This window comes from Equus quagga, chromosome 2, assembly GCF_021613505.1.
Source record: "Equus quagga isolate Etosha38 chromosome 2, UCLA_HA_Equagga_1.0, whole genome shotgun sequence".
Lineage (NCBI taxonomy): Eukaryota > Metazoa > Chordata > Mammalia > Perissodactyla > Equidae > Equus > Equus quagga.
The window spans coordinates 5166160-5180674 of record NC_060268.1 but is presented as its reverse complement, the minus strand read 5'-3'; positions in this window follow the sequence as shown (position 1 = coordinate 5180674).

Here is a 14515-nt window from a genome sequence, read left to right as displayed (position 1 = left end):
TTAGTATTAATTTCCACTCTTTTTAATTAATGACTAGGGCTCAAAGTTGAGGCCAGAGAGACGTGAAGAACCTCACAGTTTAAAGAAACCTACCAATAATTCAGACCAGACTTAGGAACAGGCAAAAATTATAGTCAACTTATATTTACCCTATAGTTACTCTTTTTGGTGTTCTTTATTCCTTTCTGTATTCTATATTCCCACCGGTGATCATTTTTGTCTGACGTGAAGTGTAGAATTTCTCATCAGCTTTTGTTTTTCTGAAAACGTCCTTACTTTGCCTTCTTTTTCAAAAGGGGTGCTTGCTAGATTTGGAATTATAGAAGGGCACTGATTTCCTTTTAGCCATTTAAAGATGTTCCTTCTTCTTCTGGCTTTCATCATTTGTGTTGAGAAGTCAGTTGTCAATCTCACTTCCTGTAAAGGCAACATATTGCTTTCTCTGCTTCTTTTGAGATTTTCTCTTTGTTTTTGGTTCAGCTGTTTTAATATGATATGCCAGTTGTACTTTTCTTTGTATCTATTCTCCTTAGACTTTACAGAACTTTGTCAGTCTACAGGTGATTATTTTTCATCAGTTTTGGAAAATTCTCAGCCATTATCTCTTCAAATATTACTTCTGTTCCATTCTTTCTGTCTTCTCTCTTTCTAAGACTCCAATTACATGTGTGTTAAGGCTTACAGCAAACCCCACATTTTTCTTATACTTTATTTGTCCTATTCTTTTTTTCTCTGTGCTTCATTTTGGCTATTTTATATTGGCATGTCTTCCACTTTGCCAATCTTGTGCTGCTGTTAAGAATATCCGTTGAGTTCTTATTTCAGAAAACATATTTTCAGTTTTGAGTTATTCAGTTGATTCATATTTTGGTTGACATTCTCTAAATTTTCCCTATTTTATACATCTTTCCCACTGTTTTCTTTAACACATTACTATTATTTTAAAGTTTTTGTCTGCTAACCCAAATATCTGGATTATCTTAGTTTGCTTTTATTACTTATTTTAACTCTTGATTATCAGTCATATGCCTTCTCAAGTGTAGTAATTTTTTTTGTATGCTAATCATTTTGTATCAAATAACTGTAAGAACTCTTGATGATGATGTCTTCTATGAGAGAGTGTTTTTCCCTTTTTGTGATAGACAATAGCATAAGAGGGTGATTGTATTGTTTCAGTCAGGGATTGTATTGGGTTAGGATTGAGTTGCAATTTTAATAACTCAATTTCTTTCCGGATTGTATCTATTCCTACATTGTGACCTTCATGGGCTGTTCATTAAGAACCTATTAAATATTTGTGTCTTCATCTCTAAAAGATTGTAGATGATTCAGCTTTTCCTACCTGGGAATTTCAACCTATTTTTTTTAAACCTCTGCCTCATGCAGCTTCAAAATTTGCCACATGGCTGAGGGGTAAGATGGTCAAGTGTCTTCTCCTTGTAGGAGACAGACCCCTCCTTGCCAGTGGGTTTTGCTTGCTAAGTGCTGTAAGACCTTAATCTTTTGGCATATTTTGCCAGCCTCCTATACAGCCTCATAAATGAGCAAATATTGTATGTGTATATGTGTATGAGCAGCTTGAGGCTCCTCAATTTTCTAATTTGTCACTTCAGCCCCAGGTGAATTCTTTCTGATTTTTCTGGCCCTAATAGAAGCCTTCTGTCTGGAACAACCAAGATCTTCAGGCTTTGTCTAGAATAGCAAATGACCCTGGGAAAAGACACAGCTGGCAATCACCGGCTCACTTCAGCACACAGTTCTCCCCTTATTGAGCTTTACTGTATCTAGTCCTTGTTTCTATGACTCTCTGATAGATCTGATATCTGATTTTTGTAAATTGTCTAGCTTTTTCTCTTTGTTGTAACAGAAATATAAGTCTGTCACCAACTGCTACATCCTATCTAGAAGCAGAGGTTCTTGACAATATCATTATTATTCTCTCATATTTGACTGCCAGATTGACTTGATATAACATTCAAATTTAAGTATTATTTTCCTTCAATATTAAAAAAATGACTTCATTGTTTTAATACATTCACATTTTTATTGAAAAGTTGAATATAAACCTAATGTTTTTTTTCTTTTTGGTTATTTTCTCTTGGTCTTTAGAGATCTTCAGAATCGTCCCTTGTCTTTGATATTCTTAAATTTCATACTCTCATCTTCACATGTGGTTTTTCCATTCTATTTCCTTATTGGAACATTATTAGACCTCTTAATCTGAGATATTTTACCTTTATTTAATTCTGTAAAACTTATCTTCATTCATTCTTTCTTTCTTTTTCATTTTTACTCTTCTTTCTTGTATCTCTTATTATCTAGATATTGGTATTTTCATTTCTGTCATCAATATTTCTTTATTTTCTTTTCCATATGCTATTTCTTTGTAGGGAAATGACTGCCGTGGCACCCTGACAACCTTGCACATATCTACATGTGCCATGTAGGCAACATAGCTGATCTGAGTCTTGGCAGAATGCCTTGAAATCCTCCCAGAACATGAGACCATGAGAGGCTTCTGAAGAGCTTTTAAAAGGCCAGTTCCCACTCGTTTCTCTGTCTACCGAGGAGGCTGTCATGAGACGGTTTCTCATTACCTCCCTGGTTCCAATGAAGTATGAAAATGTCTGCTTCACCTATCCTAAGGTGTATAACAGGATATAAAATCAATTAGCTGGATGGCATTGGCTCCTTAGCAAGTGTGTCCATAAGTTGTGTTACAGGCATATACCCTTTTCTTTCTGAGCTGTCTGTCTTGTGGGATAAATGATATAGGAAGCTGGAGCCTTTGGCTGCTATTACTTTCACTACGTATATAAGTTAATAAACTAACTGAATCTTAAGAGGGCTTGTTTCTTTACCAGCCAAATCTGCCAGGCTGTATCGTCCGCTTCACCCCATCTGTAGTGTTCTCTTTGTTCAACTGTTATTTTTTTACCTAATAGTTCTTGATTTTTAATAATCTTATTCCTTTTATTGCTGATATATTTCCTTATCTCCTTATGTATGTTCATCATTCTTATTTCAATTCTGGGTCCATCTCTTCTAATAATTCTACTCTGGGCTGGATTTTCCAAATTTCAAACTTTTCAAAGTTGTTTTACTTTCGAGGCGTGCACCCATCAGTTATTTAGTTATTCTGCCTGTGAGCCCATGTTTCTTTGAGTGTATCAGCTGTTCTTTCTGGTAATCCAAACTGTGAAAAGGCCAAAGACCAGGCCCTAGTTTGTATCAGTCCGATTGAGTCTAAGGAGAGTGGGTTATGAACATCTAGAATAGATGGTTCCAACCCACAAAACTATCTTTGTGGCTTCCATTTGCCACCACCCTGCCAGAGAATTCCTCTTTTCAGGGTTTTACCTCTAAACACTCAGGTAGAAGCAGGACTTAAGGGATGATGTTGTTTTAGTTTGTTATTCCCTGGCCCTGGGAGTTTGAAGTAGAAAGAACAGATAAATAAATGGCTGACAGCAGCTAGTGAGACCTCCTCTTTTCCCTCAGAACTTCTGTTTTGCCTTGATAGGACCTCTGTGTACACCTCCATCAGGATTCTTGGCTGTTGCTCCTAATACCTGTGGTGATGTGTTAGATAGTAATTGTCCAAAAGTAAAGCAAAGGAGAGGCAAGAACAGAAGTGCAATTGCTTTTCTTCAATGTATTTTTCAACTCCTCTGACCACCTTAACTCCATTCCCAACAAAACTATTCAAGAAGTTTTCTTCCCCTCTTGTCTCTCTGCCCTTCTTTCTCTTTCTAGTTATTTGAATTTATATTTCCATCCAGAAGTTATAGTTTCTCCAACTGTAGCTTCTTGATTTGGGGGAGGGAGCCAGCCAGCCATATTAGTTTGCTGTCTTACCAAGAATCATATATTACAGAATTTTAGAATTCAGTTAAACCTTAAAAATTATATACACTATTTTCTCCACAGAATAGTTCAGAAACAGTAGACTTTGAGTAGGTGGATGATGTCTCCATGGTCATACACTCAGTCTGTGGTAGAGTGGAAAGGATAGTCCAGCTCTCTACATCCTTACGCCATAGTATCCCACTAAACACTGTATATTACCCTGAGCCTGGGTCTTAGCTATAGTAACTGTAGCTATGACAACATATAGTAACTATAGTAACTATAGTAATTGTCAAAGGCAATCTCTTCTTGACCTTCTGTGCATAAATGGCTATTCCTGATATCTTACTGAGAGCCAGGCTTCTAGAAGCCTCTACCGTGAGGACCCTTAAATCTATAAAGAATTCACTTAGACTACTAGAAGTAGCAAGACTGGAAGAGAGGTCTGGCCATAGTCATCTCAGAAAAGTGCAATAGGCTGATGCTATGGTTTGAATGTTTTTGTCCCCTCAAAATTCATATGTTGAAACTCTAATGCCCAATGTGATGATTTTAGGAGGTGGGGCCTTTGGGACGTGCCTAGGTCATAAGGGTGGAGCCCTCATGAATGGGATTTGTGTTCTTAACAAAGAGATCCCTCACCCCTTCCACCATATGAGGACACAGTAAGAATTTGGTGGTATGCCACCTAGAATGCTTCACCAGAACCCAACCATGCTGGCACCGTGATCTCGGACTTCTTAGCCTCCAGAACTGTGAGAAATAAATATTTGTTGTTTATAAACTACCTAGTCTATGTTGCTTTGTTATAGTAGCCCAAATGGACTAAGACAGATGGCATGTCTCTAAGAATGTGAAAGAAATGACTAAATCAATTTGGACTGTGTCTGCTACTATTCCTACCATGAACTCTTTTACATATTTCAGTATAAATTTTTCAGCTGATTTTGAAATGCTTTAAATTGAACTCTTTGAATGCCAGTACTTATGTGTAATAACAGAGATTTTACGTAGCACAATCATGTTCCTACAGCATTGCTGTGATGCACACTCAACACACGGTCTATTCACGGTCCATTATTTTCAGGCTGGAACGTCAGTACTTTAGGATCAGAGAGGGCACCTGACTCATATTTTACAAAACAACCAGATGTGAGTCTGTTGAGGCCCCAGCTGGAAGCTCTACACATTTAGGTGAATTTACAAAATGATACGCATGTTAGCATGAAGGATCAACTTAGCATTTAAAACTTAATTTGCATGGTTGCTGTGGACATTTTTAAAACAGAAAGTCACATAAATTCAGATGAGTGGCATGAGAGTAAATTTTGGCTGTCACTGTGTCCTTGGCACACTAAGTGTTTAATTCTTTATTGGTCATGAAGAATTTTTATTTTTGTGAATTTGTTTAGGTGCTTTTAGAGATTCCTCTTTCGTTCTGTGTGCTGGAGTGCCATGTACTCAAGCTTAAAGAGATAAGAAGTATAGACTAAAAATTGTGATAGGCAACAGAAAACTACATTCCTCAGACACTTTAACGCTGTTCAAACATAATCATGTAAATGCCATAGCTCTCAGGCACTCCCAGAGTGAGCGTGCTCTCTGAGAGTAAGGCTGAGCCAAGACACTGGGGAGTCAGCTGGGTCTCCTCTAAAACCCCGGTTCTCTTATTAGCTGCAGATCTTGGATAAGTTATTCTGGGTTTCATTTTCTTCAGCTGTAAATGAGGATAACGCTACATCATAGAATTGTTGCGAGGATGAAACGACGCCTGTTTGTGGAATAGCTAGTATCATACCTAGCCGTGGTCAACACTAAATAGCTTTAATAGTAAGTAAAGTTGCTAAGAAGATCTGACATGTAGCAGATGCTCATAAAATGTTATTCTTCTATTTTTTTTTGAGTTAGAATTGAATTCATTTTAATTCTGCTTTTCAATTTTATTGATATGAAGACCTAAGGCTAAGAACTTGTGTCTGATCACTGCTCTGAAGTGTAATCATTATCATTATATTTTAGAAATTCTGTAATTTGAGTTCTTACTTTTACCCAAGAGTTATTTAGTGTAACAGTTTTAATATTCCCAGATGTGAAGACTTTTTGGTTTTTGCTTTTGTTATTAATTTCTAATTTTGTTGCATTCTGAACAGAAAATGTTTGTGTCATTTCTGCTTTATCAACCTTTTAGAGATTTAAAAAAAATGACAACATATAGTCAATTTTAATGGTCCTTGAGACCATAATCTCATCTGACTTTGGAGAAGATATATTCTCTATTTTCTCCCTCCCTTTCTCTCTTTGTTTTATATGTGTTGGTTTTTCTCTCTAGGCCAAAATTACAGTGAGAGTTGTTGAAATCAAAATGAGTTTCCTGAATTCTATGTGGATTATGATATCTCTGTAAGTGGTGGGACTTTATCACCAAACACAAGATGGTTATGAATATTATAATAGACAGCAATTATAAAAAATGTTATAATTGAAGCAGTAATCAAAATACTCTGAACTGCAATAACCTGTAGCATTGGGTAGTTAATCATGATGTCCTAAGAACTGAAATAGCTGGGCAGTGTTCTAAAGCTTACTTGCTCTGTATAAGGGGGAAAGCCCTAAGTGTGATAAAAAGAAGTCAGACCTGAGTCCCTGAAATTGGGAGTCACAGCTTCTCAACTGATTAGCAGACCAAGACCTGTTTGATGAAGAAAGGCTAAGTCCTCTCTTCCTTCCAGCCTTCCCAGACAGGCCTGTTATCATTTATTAGGGGGCCATGCTTTAGAGAAAAGGTAATGATCAGTCTGTTTGGTGATCAGTGGATCATGGCTTTGAGCTGACACAAATTCCTAGGGACACAAAACTCTCTGGGTCTACCAGGGAGAGTAGGGACTTAGGAAAAATGGGTAATCAATGGAGTTTTATCTCAGGCTTGTCTCACGGTGGACACACTGTGTCTCTGAATCCATCCTATTATTATTCCCAGGGTTCTAGTTGGAATAATTGGAATTGCTATGCTCAGGAAGTGGCAGCATTCCCATATTAAGAATTGTGACACTTGGAAAAATGGCTATTATGCTAGGTAAGGTCAACTAGAATCTGATAGAACAACCTGAGACAGTTCATCTTATATGTCAACTTGAGTGGGTCCCTGTGGCCAGATATTTGGTCAAAAGATATTCTGGCTATTTCTGTGAAAGTATGTTTTGGATGAGATTAACATTTAAATCAGTAGACTTTGAGTAAAGCAGATTCCTTCCCTAATGTGGGTGGGCCTCATCCAATCAGCTGAAGGCCTTAATAAAACAAAGACTTCACCACCAAGCAAAAACGAATTCTGCCGGCAGATTGCCTTTGGATTTCAACAGCAACTCATCCTTGGTTCTCAGGCCTGCCAGCCTACCCTGCATGTTTTGGACTTGCCAAACCTCCAGAATTGTGTGAGCTAATCCATAAAATCTCTTCCCACTCCCCATGTAGATATACACACACATACATACATACACATATATACATACATATCCTATTGATTCTGTTTCTCTGGAGAACCATGATATACTACCTCTACTTTCCAGAATAGTAAAATGAAAGCATTACCACATCCCTGACGGTATTTCAGAGACTAGTGTCCTTATCCAGGACTTGAAAGATGCAGAACTGTTTCCTCCTACCACTTCTCACTCAACTTGCCTATTTGGCCAGTGCAGAGGACGGACGGAAGCTGTGAAGAACGAATTCTCATAGGCTTAATAAAGGGATGACTCCAGTTGTAGTTGCTCATCCAGATGTGTGGGGTTTTTTGCTAGACCAAATCAACATATCTTCTGGTACTTGATATCCAAATGTGGTATCAGGCAAATGCTTCTCGTTGCCTGTTAGTTAAGACTATCAGAGGCTATTTGCTTTTACTGGCAGAACCAACATTACACCTTTAATGTCCCACATCAGGGCTAAATCAACTCTCTAGCTCTATGTCAAATGTAATCTGAAGAGAACTCGATTGCTTCTCATTTCCACAGGAATCCACAGTAGAAGGTCTGTGGATGATGATGTCGTGCTCGTTGGATGGGTGGTCAGGAAGCAGCAACTACTCTAGGCACCTTGCTAAAGCACATGCATGACCAAGAACAGAAAATCAATTCCAGAAAATTTCAGGGGCCTGTCTCCCCCATCATATTTCTAAAGGTCCAATGGTCTGGGATATGCTTAGAGACCCCTGCCGAGGTGAAGGAGAGGCACAGGGGGCCCATTTGGATTTTGGAGGCAGCATCTACGTCATTTGGGTGAGCTTCTCTGACCCTTTTACCAAGTAACTGAAAAACTGATGGTTTTGAGTGGCACCCAGGAGAAGAGAAGACTGTGCTACCGGTCCAGGCTTCTGTGCCAGCTGCTCTGCAATCTGAGCCGTGTCCTAGGAAATGCTTGATGTTTGAAAGGTCTGTGGCAGATAGGAACGCTGTATAGAGCCTTTAGCATGACTCTAAAAGTGGATCACAGCACAGACCTGTAGGATTCTGGAGCAAAGGGTGCTATTCTCTGCAGATAACTATCCTCCTCTTGAGAAACAGCTACAACCTCGCTAGGTACTGAATACTTGATGAGTGTCCGTTAAGTTAGCTCATCATGGACTAGCCATAAATTTGGGCATACACAGCAGCACTCCAGTAGCAAATAGAAGTAGTATACACAAGACCAGGCTCCAGCAGGTCCTGAAGGTACCAGTAAGTTGCACGAGTTAGTGGTGTAGAAGCCATAAGCCTACAGTTTGGCTACATTGTCTGCTATCTCTCAATCTCCACCTGTGACTGTGTGGAAAGTTCTCTATGACAAGTAGACTGAAGTAAAAAACATTTGGGCCTGGTTAACAGATAGTTCAGCTGCTTCACTGCAGTCCCTCTCTGAGGTCTTCCTGAAGGACAGTGGCGTAGGAAAACTGCCAGTGGGCAGAGCCTCGAAAAGTATGCCAGGCTGTGCATTTTGACAGGAGGGATAACTAACTAGAGATCGGAATCTACACAAACCAAGGTGATTATCTGGTTGATGATACCAGGCTAATCTCCAGAGTGGTTGTGGCATCTGACATCTGCCCTGTCAGTGTATAGGAGATGTACTTTCTACGTCCTCACTGGGATTTCGTGCTGTCAACATTTTTTATTTTAGACATTCTAATAGGTATCTTATAGGATCTCACCATGCTTTACTTTGCATTTCCCTGATGGTTAATGATGTTCTCCACCTTTTCACGTGCTTATTGTCATTGTGTCTGATGAAGTCTCTTCAATTCCTTTGCTCATTTTCTAATTGGGTTATTTATTTTCTTACTGTTGAGTGTACAGAGTTCTTTATATATTCTGGATATGAGTCCTTTGTTAGATATGAGATCTGCAAACATTTTCTCCTAGTTTGTAGTTTGTCTTTTCATTCTCTTAACAGGAACTTTCACAGAGCAAAAGCTTTTAATTTTGATAAAATGAAATTTATCAATTTTTTCTTTTAAGGATTGTGCTTTTGGCGTCATAGCTAACACTTCAGCTAACCCGAGGTTGTGAAGATTTCCTCCTATCGTCTCATAAAAGTTTTCTAGTTTTATATTTAGATGTATGCCCCACTTGATATAAGGTATAAGGTTTAGTTCAATGCTTATTTTTTGCCTATGGATGTCTAATGCTCCAGCATTATTTGTTGTAAAGACTGTCCTTCCTCCATTGAAGTACTCTTGACGATTTGTCAGAAATCAATTGGTCATATTTCTGTGGATCTATCTCTGAGTTCTCTATGTGTTCTGTTGATCCATGCTTCTGTCCCTCCGCTAACACCACACCGTCTTAGTTATTGTTTCGGTTTTCTTCCTGAGGACTCCATCTACAAATATGTTGGATATTCTTCACCTGTCTTCTAAATCTATCACCTTCTGATACTTTTTACTTCTTTATTTTGTTTTCTGTCATTTTGACTGTTTTCATCACTCTCCTCAATGATTCTTATTAAATTTCCAGTCAAATCTTTTCTCCCTTTTTGGCACCTTCTAATTTGTTTTTCGTTTTTCAATTCTGAGATAATTTTGTTTTTTCCTTCAGTTTTCTTCTTGAATTCGAATCTTATAAACAAGTTTACATCTTTGGTTTTATCCTTTTCTTGTTGAGATTTTTTTGAAGTTTTTTTGAGTTTTTTTCTTATTTATAAATCCTTGTTTAATAATGTGTAATTCGGGTTGCAGTGTTGCATTATGTTTATTCTTTTGTTTTGTGGTTGGTTTTGAGGGGAGAATTTTTATCCATTAAAATATTTTGATTCTCATTTTCATTTTATTCTTATCGTGACTTTATGTGGATGTTACCTGCAACTGTCTGCTCTTTTGCGAAGTCACATATCCTGGATGAACAGTAACAGCTGATGCTGTCCAGGCAGGAGTGAGCAGTTAGAGGGGCTTTCTCTGTCATTTTGTTCAAGACTGTCCCCTTCTGTTAGTATGATGTTCAGGCTCTTTAACATATGCTTCTTTTTTGGTTGTCTTCTGATTTTGTGATTTTCTTTTGTTTCTGTGGGATCGTTAGAGTCTCCTGCCTGCTTCTTTCTTTTGCTTCGCCAGTAAATATTTGAAGTGCGCGTCTTCCGGGTCTCTTCCCTCTCCTCCTTAGGAAGTCATTCCTTCCCAAGACGGCTGTGCATGTGGACTGCTAAGTCCTCTGCCTTCAATTCCCCTGTAGCCAGTTCTCTGAACCGAAGGTCTCAGATTCTTCTCAGTATTTTCTCCCAAAGAGGATTGGCCTCTTTTTCTATGATGATGATTTTAACCTCTTTAACCTCAGGTGCACAGAGCTCTCTCCTATTTTCTGCATGGTGTTTGCCTGACTTTCCAGTCCAGCCTCTGGAGCTGGCTTTGCTGGTGTGGGGATGGTTATTTCCCTATATACATCAGGTTAAGTTTTCTAGTATGATCTGTCTTGCTAGACTATAGGCATGGACTGAAGGTGGTTCTGTTTGCTGTCTTTATTGAGTGATAGGGTTTTTAGATGGTCTGCTAAGAGATTCAGATTCTGGTGGCCATTCTTACTCACCAGAAATTCATTAGAATTCCCTCCCCCATATACTTTTTTTATAAAGAACACTAAAGCATGAACATTTCTGGTATTAAGGAAGTAAGCAAGATGGGTCACAGAGAAACATGACTAATGGTGCTGAATACCACCAGAAGCAACCACAGCTTTCATTGTCAAATTCAAAGAACGTACAACTCTTTTTTTTTTACATACAAAAACGAGGAGGGGCCGTCTTCAAATAGAAGGATTTGGCATCTCAAGCACATAACAGGAAATTTCATTTAGCATATATCCTATTCTCTGAGAAGACCAACAATATAAATCGAGTTAGAATTATTGAACACATAAAACATTAATGAAAGATCTGTCTTGTGAAATGTCTCTGGATCTGAAGCAGCCTACAAAGTAGAGCTGGTTTGTCAAACAGAGACAAATAATGAGGAAGAACTTTATTTTTGTTAACAATGGGAGAAGAGTGTGTGCACGTGTGAGCTTGCTGTCCCCATGGATAATAGTTTGTACAGATCTGTTAAGAAGGAAGAACATGTGCTCATGGGTTGAGTCAAGCTGGGAGGAATAAAGTTTTAAATTCTCTCAGTTCTGAGCAACCTAGTAGGGAAAAACCAAGGATTATGTCTTATTAACATGCATTTTAATTTTGGGGTAAAATTGTCAGAGGAAATTGAAGTGCTTAAGAGAATGGAAAGGGATAAATGACGTGGCTTTTCTTGAAAGAATAATGGACCTTGTGGTGCACATAATAATTCCACAGACTAAAATCAAAGCACTGTATTTTTCAGCTTTTAAAGTGGCTTTTAAAATATCACTAAACCTTATCTTGTCATTTCATTTTCTTGGTTGTATCTCTTGAAAATACAACATTACAATTTGTGTAACTGTAAGATTTGAGGGATGGGATGGTTTAAGATATTGAGAGAGCCCCTGTTGCATATGTGCCTGATATTCCATGAAAATCCTCTAGCTAACGTTAGACTCAACGGTAATATTGAACACTTCCCCCTACAAATGGGGCTAAGGGGAGTGTGTGCATCTCATCGCTTCTGTAATAGCCTCATACTGGAAGGTCCATCCAGTGCAATAGACAAGTGAAACTAATTCAAATATGAAGAAGTTATAATTAGAAAAATGAAGAATTTATAATTAGAAAAATGAAGTTTAGTAAAGGTAAGCAACTTCTTAGGGGTCACGCAAGTAGTAAATGAATTGTAGAGCAGTGTTCACGCAGGTTTTTATCTTGGGAGACCTTCACCTCTAGACTCTTGGGACCCCCAGGAGAGAGAAAACTTCTTATTACTTTATGACTAATAGGTGGATGATATGAATTGCCCGTAATAATAATCTGTGTTTCTAACTAAAAACTAAAATTGTTTTCTAGAATTCTAGGTAAATCTCACCTTAAACAGCTTTTTTTTTTTTTGGTAGAATTTCTGTACTCAGTGAACCTCTTGAAAATGTTGTGTTAGACTTTAGGATACATGAAGAGTCCTTAGCATTCACAGAGGTGCAGTGAGGCACCCGAAGGCAACAAGGGGTGGCTGTAGCAGCAAACATTAAGTAGAGGCTAAGGAAGAGTGAGGTGCCTTACGTACAAATGGCTAGTCTTGAATGTCTCTAAATTAATTATGTATGGAGAGCTAAATAAAGAGAAGTGAGCTGTTCTGCAAAAAACTAAAGTGATGACTGTGAACTTGATCCTTTCAAGCACATAAGAGTCATGTAGAGGCAGCCATAATTTTACCCTATGAAAACGATCAGAGGTGAGTGTGAGCTGCCTTGATGAGCATGAACCTGTGCTGCATTCCATGAGAGACAAAACCAGGCCAGACCATGTCCCCTCCAATCCCTAAGAAGAAGCGTGGAGCTGCCCAGGGGTGGGTGCTACAACTTTGTTCCTCCCTGTGGTAGGGGCTTACTGTTTAAACAGGAGGTTAGCCTTCACAGTGGGTAGAAACCCAGTTGGTTCTTTAAACGGGATTTTTTAAGCCTGAGAAAGGCTGGATGGTCACATTAGGCAAAGCACCATTCACAATAATTGTATCATATTTCTAGGTCTAGGAGATATGAGAGAACAGAGATGGAACATGAAAGTTTCATGTGTATCTTCTCACTTTTTAAGTTAGACTGAAACTTTACTCCCTGGAATTACTATTAGGGAAGGATATAAAATTTCTGAGAGATACTCCCTTTTAAATAGCTTTTTTACAAACTTCTAAAATGATTTTTTTTTAGGAGAAAAATTCTGATGCTCTGTTTTTATTTTACTTAAGTATAAAGAATCAAGAATACTTTTTTACAGCGTGTGGGATTAAATTTAGATTTTTGAAAAAATGCCAGAAAAGACTGCTAGGTGAAAACAAGAATAAAAAGAATGCTATTTTTCTGTCATAAAACTTTCTATATTTTCAAAGATTATAAGGTAGTTACGCTGTGATCACAGGAATCTATCCACCCAGTTAAGACTGAGACTGTGTTCTCCAGAGAGAACACTAGCAATTTGGAAAAGATCTGTAACCTTTAGTGTAGTGTGGGAGCCGCTTTAAAGTGATTAATTTCTTCAGAGATGGAATAAAAACAAACACGGTCTACATTGGCCTTTGGATTTTTTTCTTTTTTCCTTTTGAGGAAGATTATCCCTGAGCTAGTATCTGCTGCCAATCCTCCTCTTTTTACTGAGGAAGACTGGCCCTGAGCTAACATCCGTGCCCATCTTCCTCTACTTTATATGTGGGACACCTACCACAGCATGGCTTGCCACGCAGTGGCATGTCCGCACCCGGGATCCGAAACTGCGAAGCCCGGGCTGCCGAAGCAGAATGTGTGAACCTAACCGCTGCACCACCAGGCTGGCCCCCGTTTGCCTTGGTTTTGACTTGAATGTTAGTGCCATCACAACAAGATAGAGTATGTAAATTTTTCATTCTTTCTATCCTTCATTTGTTTATTTAATCTTTTTCCTGGATACTTGATAATTAATAAGGCCAATATTTTATTTTAATTGCTGTTAGGTTCATGTGTCTGTGATTTATATTGTACTTTATTTTTCCTTTAGGGGAAAAAATATATGTATAGTCTATGAACAAAATCTATTTATATCTTTGAAACTATCCAAGAATATTGTAGAACTTGTTATTCAAAATACAATAGAGGCGAGTATTTCATGTCTGCAAAGAGAAAAAGACCCTGTTGGTATGTGAAGACACTGGTTTCTATGAAGTCTTTAAAAATTCATTTAATTCAGGAGGAATTTTCTTTAAAAAAAAGAAATCAGAGCACAAAGTTGAAAATCTGAAATGCAAGAAGTTAAATAAACTCACAAATTCATGACCTTACTTTTTAGTTCAACTTTTGATAATGAAATTAATTTTGGACGCCAATCATGTTGGCCATCAGTGTGTACTCTGTCTCTATTTAACAGGCATTTCTATCACAGTGCACCAGGAGACTCATTTCTTGGAGTTGGGGTTATTCATTTTGGGCTGGTTTGAAATTCCACACAAGAACATGGGAAGAATGGACTCTCTGAGTCATCATTATAATAAACAGATGTCACATGACTCAGCACATAATGTTGAACATATCCACAAAAGTTATTTCAAGACAGACTTTCAAAACTA